General features: G+C 41.7%; 1 long non-coding RNA gene across 1 annotated transcript; it reads left to right on the forward strand.

Moving 5' to 3' along the window:
* Positions 1-1,330: 1,330 nt before the first annotated feature.
* On the forward strand, positions 1,331-4,137 carry LOC121068513. Its single transcript, XR_005818922.1, has 3 exons — positions 1,331-1,998; positions 2,738-2,819; positions 3,988-4,137. It is a non-coding gene; the product is annotated as an uncharacterized LOC121068513 (long non-coding RNA).
* The last annotated feature ends 2,825 nt before the right edge of the window (positions 4,138-6,962 follow it).

Below are 6,962 nucleotides of genomic sequence, written 5' to 3' on the forward strand. Positions count from 1 at the left end.
CACTACTTACAGGCTGTGCCAGTGTCCCCTCATGGATGTCCAGGCAGGGAACCGAATCAGAAAATGAAGCCACTTTAAAAATAATCTAGTTGCTACCTTCCCTCAAAGCTCAGAAACTTGCAGCTTATCAGCTGGATCAGTAACTTGAACCAACTTGCCATGTGGAGACACAAAGTGGAAATAGATGAAGTAGGAGGAAGAGAAAAAACAAAGTAGATGTAAAGTCCCCACACCTAAACCGTGCAGATGACCAAAGGCTCAGTGCTGAGCAGAAAGGATAACAAAGCAGTTAGGCTCCGTGATCTGGATCATTTGTGAGAAACTAGGTTCGTTACAAGAAAAAGCATTGTCACGTGTCCAAAGCCAAGTCTTACACCTAGAAATACGATGAAGAGGTCATCCCTACCGACTGGAGGACCGGATCCTGGAGGCTGGAGATGCAGAGCAAGTAAGCAGCACAGCACTGCCGCCAAACTGCTCCAGCAGCTGTGGCCAATAAGCCCTTCTGGTGAGCGAACAGCAGAGCTGCACGTGGGAGTAAAGACCTGATTTTACGTTTGAGTGTCACCGGTGAGATAGATTGAAGCCTTTGGTATGCTCACATTGCAAAAGGTAACTTTAAAAATCGGAGAGCATGCAAAAGGAGCTGCAAGGATGTTTCAAGGACTGGTGAAAAAAAAATAAAAATCCTACTATAAGGAATTTAAAGATCAGTGTGTGCAGTTTAACAGAAGAGAGATTGAGAAGCGACACCACAGGGCATACCTACTTTCACAGGGAAAAGATACCATGTCCCCAAATCTCCCTAACCCACTGGAGGAATGGGCAACTGGGATGAGCAGCTCGAAGTGGAAGTGTGGCCAGCTCTGAGCCTGATGCGAGGCTGGCATTTTAAACCAGGAACAAGCTAGGGGAAGGGGCAGACGATTCTCCTTCCACCGATGATTTCAAATCAAGGTTAGATATTCTGGGGGAAAGCTAGCCTTAAACAATTTGCTGGATTCTACAAAGGATGTGGAAAGAAGTGAAATTGCCTGTAATGATAAAGATACCAAGCTACCTGATTGAATTTAGGTTGAAGAGGGTTTTGATGTTACAACAAGATGATACAGGAGAAAGATGAGATCTAAATGCTCATTTAGCATTAAAATTTAATAAATTTAATATACTTCTCAGGGAACTTTTTGGCTTGATAGCCCAAGAAACTAAAGCCCCTTTCTTTTCTTTATTTTTATTTTTTTATTTTTACTTCTTTTTTTTTAAGGTGCCAAGTCTTAGTTTTGCAGCGGTCTTTTTATTGTTTTCCCTAGGAAAGAGCAATCTCAGCTCCACAAGTTCAGCCATCACTTGGCTGACATGCATGTTGGCCATTTGTCCTCAGTGAACATGAACATTTTGGTTGCTGCCCAAAAGGCTCTCAAACACCTGCAATAACTACTTTCTTTTGTTTACTGTGCTTGAGCCTTCACAGGCAAATCTTACTCCTTCCCCTGGGCTCCAGCAGGTATTACACTGCCTTTATATATTCCTGAGGAAAGCTATATAGAAGTTTTAAGAGAATGTTTTCCACTGGAAACTGTGATTAAATCAAAATATTCAACAAGGAAGTGTTGATTAGCACATGCACACCCCTCCAAAGATGAGAAGCTGAAGTCATTTTTTCAAACAAGGTAGATGTGATCTTCATTACGTTTAATGTTATTTGGCAGGTTTTTGGAGAAGGGAGTCATTTAAAGTTTGAATGAATTCAATGTGTTCATATTTTATGTAAATAATCAAAATGACACAGATGAAATAAGACTTTTAGTGGCTTTAAAATTAATGTTCCCTAAATTCCATTTCACAGGAAATTAAATTTTTGTTCTGATTCAAGCCAAAAGGAAAATTTTGAAATGGCAGGATTTCCCGTGAGCCAGAGGCTGAGCTTCCCAGCACTGCAGGGCTGCGAGCACCAGCAGGGCGATGAGCAATCGGTTGCTTCTTTCAGACTTGTGGGAGGTAAGGGACATTTTAGCGATGCTCATGAACCTGTCTATTTTCCAAAATGCTCTTAGTCATCAAGGAAACCATATGTTTCTGCCTAACTAATCCATGCCTGGGCTGTTTTTTTTTCCACTTATCTTCTGACTGGTAGGCGAATGCACTCATATTTGCACCCAGCAGAGCCACACAGGGCATTTCCCACTCCAGCATGGGAGTTGCCCAGGTGGAAAGCCCAGCTGGGTGAAGCAGCGCTGCCATGGCAGCAGCAGAGCTGTCACTGCCACTGCCAGGGGACACGTGGCTTTACACACAGAGGGTTTCTGTCCATTAGCAGGGCAGAGGCAGCTGACAGCAGAGGTGTGAATTTTACTGCTGTGACCTTCACAGGCAGTCTGACAGATTGCTTGCAATTAGCTAGTCCAACCTCTGCTGTGCTGGCTTGCCCAAATCCACTCCGTTTTTGGCTATAACCTGTACCTCAAGAAGTCATCTGGTCCAGATTTTAGAGTTGCTAATGACTGAAATGCTGCTACAACCTGAGGCACAAAATGAACTGCCCTCATTGTAAAAATACATGTAATCTGGTTTCTATCTGCATTTGTCCTGCCTCAGTATGGAAGCTTATTTCACCTGCTTATTTCCCATTGGCAAAGTTTTGTTCCTCCCATAACTGTTATGATCAGAGGTGATAGCTGTCATTTAACAAGGAGTTTGTACATATGTGGAGGGCTGAGAATTTCCTCATTCTTCCTAGGTAGAAATTAACCATCCGAAAGCTGTCTGCTCTGCAGTCTATCATCTGTCCAGCCCCAGGACCATCAGGTGTGACAAGCAAGGTAACGACACGCTCCATCATCCTCTGCGTCTCTCATTCGATAGAAAGCACTATAATCTCTCAAGCACACAAGGAGAAAACAATTAAAAAATCCAAGTAACTGCTTTGCCCTTCTGTAAAGGTATGTGGTTCCTGTTAACTTCACTGTGAGCCATGCACATGTCAAAGACAAATACTCCCTGGGCTCACTCTGCAATGCCAGAGCTCTTGGAATTAGGTCACGGACTTCATTCATTCAGCCAGAACTTTCTGATTGCTCGAGAATTATTATTATTATTAAGAATATCATTTAGGGATGACTTTTTAAAAGGATCCAGAAGTGGGTTCATCAAAATGTTGCAACTGTTTTGCAGACTGGCACACTAACATACAAAATAGTCTTAAAAAAAAAAATCTGAGTTAACTTTATGTAAAATAAGAATTTAAGGAATTTATTGATCATAGCTGAAGGTATCTATGCAAGGAGGGAATTATCTGGCAACAGATGGCCCTATAATAATATTAATAACCCCACCACCTGGCTTTTAATCCATGCTTTTCATCATAGATCATAAAACACTTTATGAATGAGGTCAAACATCTAGTGGGAAGAGCCAGAATCAGATGTAATGGTTAGAAGTTGAAGCCAAACAAATATAAGTAAGAAATGAGGCACACTCCATTTGTTCTACTAATCAAAACAGCAAATGAATAACATAACCAGGAATTTGTCTGCAAACATGATATTCTCCATCACTTTTTGTCACAAAGGGACGATCTCATGCCAGATACGTTACAGCTCAAATAAAACTACAAACTTAAAGCAATTGCTAGGTGAGATTAGTTGCCTTTTGAATACAGTATGTAAAGAATACAAAGTGAACACAGAAATAACGTGTTCATTACAAGTGACACTACACATTTGTTCACTACAAATCCACTGCATTTTCCATTAACTCCAGCCTACCCACCTGCCTAATTAGTCAAATCTTCTACATCACTGCTGGGCATCCAGAGAAAATTGCTATTAAAATGGTAGTTTCCGTTTTGAGCTCACAGTCCCATTTCAGATTTGGTAGGTATTAAACAAATGCTCGCAAAATGGGCCAGATTTTTTGTCCGTGTCATAACAATCTGCTGAAGCCACAAAACCATAACGCTTAATGTTACCTGGTACCTTCCTTCATTAGGCATCAGATGCGATATGGCACAGATTGGATGTTCAGGTAGACTAACCTGATCTCTGACAACTTGAAGCATGTCTCTGCTGGGATTCAAGCACGCGGGCAGGTCAAATGGCAAGACTCTGCATTGTCTCCAGGTGACATCAAGATGCCACATCTACTGAGGTGATGGTTTTATAAATCTGAAGGTGTAAGGAAGGGATATATTATGGCTAGTCTTCTTTTTAAACTTATCAGTGCGGCCTAGATACAGTTCTGCTATGGACTGGTGGCCAGATGGGAAAAACTGAACACACTGAACACCCCAAATCCAGTTGCTTACTTGAATGTTTAAAAGGTTCTTAAATTCTTTGGCGTGTATGTCCCTGAGAATCAAATATTTCTGATTTTTCTACAAAAAGAATCTTTCCTGAATTTTGCTGTTCAGCAGCTACTCTTTTGGAAAAAATGCTGTTGCTACAACACCATTCTCTCACTTGTGCCTGCCTCAGTGGTTTGGTTTGAAAACTTCAGACCAGAGAGTACATGTATGCCTGTGTTTCAACCTGTATGTATAACAGGGTCTTCACCTTGAGTGAACAATTTAGGTCTGTTGTAAAATCAGTAATATATCTGGAAGGAGTATGCTTATTATTCAGAATGGCATGTATATTAGCAGACGACAGAGCCCATACTGCTGAAAAGGCAGCAGCTTTACATATCGCGCCCAGCCCAACATATCCAAAGGTTTCGGAGCCCTACACTGCTTGAATAAGCACTTTTAAACTCCGTGGTTGAGTAACTTTACAAGTGAACTCCAATCCTATTAGGAATCACGGGCCTATACAAACAAACCAAAGTCCAAAAAGTGATAATAGTCTGAGCAAAGGGCAGAATGTTGATGCAGAAAAAAAAAAAGAAAAGAAAAAAAAAAGGAAGAAAGCAGGATAAATCAGCTCCACACTTACAGAGCTGAAGAAACTTATTCAGCAAGGCTGCTGCAGCAGAAATGAGCGTAACTTACATTATTTCAGTGTTTGTAAGGGAGCTACCCGGCTGCATTCTCTTTGGCTGGATCTTCATGTCTGTGGCTTTATTCCTCCTGATGCTCATCGCCTATTTCAGGATGCAACTATCAGAAGGTGAGTCGCAACTCAGGCAGAAAGAGTGGGTAGACAGACAAAACTTCTCATTCAACAGGCTGCTGTCAGGCTTGTACCCTTAACTAAACCGAAAAGAACAATGATCCTACTCTTCTGAAGCTGTACTGCATTTTAAGCCATTTTCTGATTTGAAAAAATATTATAAAAATACGTTTGGAATTCAGATTGAATCCTTACTGAAAATTCTGTAGTTTTACCTATGATGCAGTACAAAAAGACAACCAAATAGACAACCAAATGGAGAAAAAGAATAGGGCGGCTAGAGCAAAGATTGTTTTTCTCTGTGTGAGTCTTCAGCATGAAGCTGACAGCAGCTACACCCCACAATAGCTGGCTGCTGAGCGTGCCTCTGCGTTCTTTCGAATGTACGCATTTGTTCTTACTTGGTATGTGAATGTACATTTGCCATTTTAACTTTTCTACGTTAAAATCAGCTTATATTCCGAAATCCATCTTTAGAGTAAAAGCAGCAGAAGAAACAGCCTGCCCACCCAGGTGGATGCACAGCAAGTGACACAAACCTCACACCAGTGTTGCAAACCGGGGTCCTCACAGGATCTAATGCGTCCTGCACAAAGACACGGGGCTATGGCTGTAGCAGGCAGGGGATTCCTTTCAGGAAAGAAATCCCTGCACATCAGACCACCACATTTTAATGGGATGGTTTTCATGCCTTCCAGGTTTGAGTCCCAGCTAGGTCTGATATGTAGTCTGAGACTGCTCAATCTGAGCCGATGTACACGCATGCCGCTCTCATTTTAAGCCTCCAATCTTAAACAAAAACTGCCAAGGCCTGTCCCAGAGTGCATTCATATCAGTCCTTATCTTGTTTTTCCTTCAGCCCTTCCAAAACCCCTTCTTGCAGGCGTTGGCTAAGCTTGTTCCTGAAATTAGCTGCCTTTTGACCTTTTTTCCTTAAGGAGTGCTGGAGAAGCTAAAGTGATATCCTAGGTTTCCTCAGTAAACTTCAGCATGCTTCTTGGTATAGCTTGATGCGAATCCCATGAGGGACAAATGTCCGTGATGCATTGTACTGCAGGTTTCAGCTCCAACAGCTCACCCATGATCTCAAAAGCAGACTTGGCTAGGACAATCCTGACTGCAGGGCTCTGCAGGGAAACCAAGACGTTTGCCCAGAGCTGACCCAACGTGAGCCTGACAGCAACAGGCTAGATTTACCCAGCCACTACAAGGTTAGGGAAGAAGCCTTGCCTGAATTCCAGATCAAGCACTGCAAGTTGTACATTCATTAAACTTGTTCTGTCCTGAATATATCTTCTGAAAACCTGAAAATTAGGTAATTTACCACAGTTCTAAATGTAGGAAAGGCCACAATATCCCCAAATGTAGCATGAATTAATTTCTTATTTTGCATAATATCTCCAGGCATCTAGAACTGAGGCTTTTGCAAGGAGGAAGGGTGTTTGTTTGCATACAAGTGTACACCACAAGCTACCTTCAGGCTGCTAAAACTCAGACATTTCCTGTTGAAGATGTGCTTTTCAGATGCTGAATTAATCAACTAGGAAAGCCTGCTCTGCATGACTAACTCAGCTCTGCCTTCACCTCTCTCCAAGGATAATTTATAACTGCTGACAGTTTTTCACACGCCGGCAAACAACAAAAAATGGTTTGGTGCCAAAACATCATACAATTCAGTATCTATGAGGGAGAAGGAAACCTGAGTATTGAGAGCTCTATCACTTTCTGAAAGATTGTCTTAGGAAAAACAGAATAGAAGCTAATAGAATTGTTGCATTCATCTTTGGATAAAAACAGGAGTTCTCTCTTTCAGCAAATAATCAGTGTCTATCTGTGATAAGTACCAGCTGTCTAACT

Source organism: Cygnus olor, chromosome 3, assembly GCF_009769625.2.
Source record: "Cygnus olor isolate bCygOlo1 chromosome 3, bCygOlo1.pri.v2, whole genome shotgun sequence".
Lineage (NCBI taxonomy): Eukaryota > Metazoa > Chordata > Aves > Anseriformes > Anatidae > Cygnus > Cygnus olor.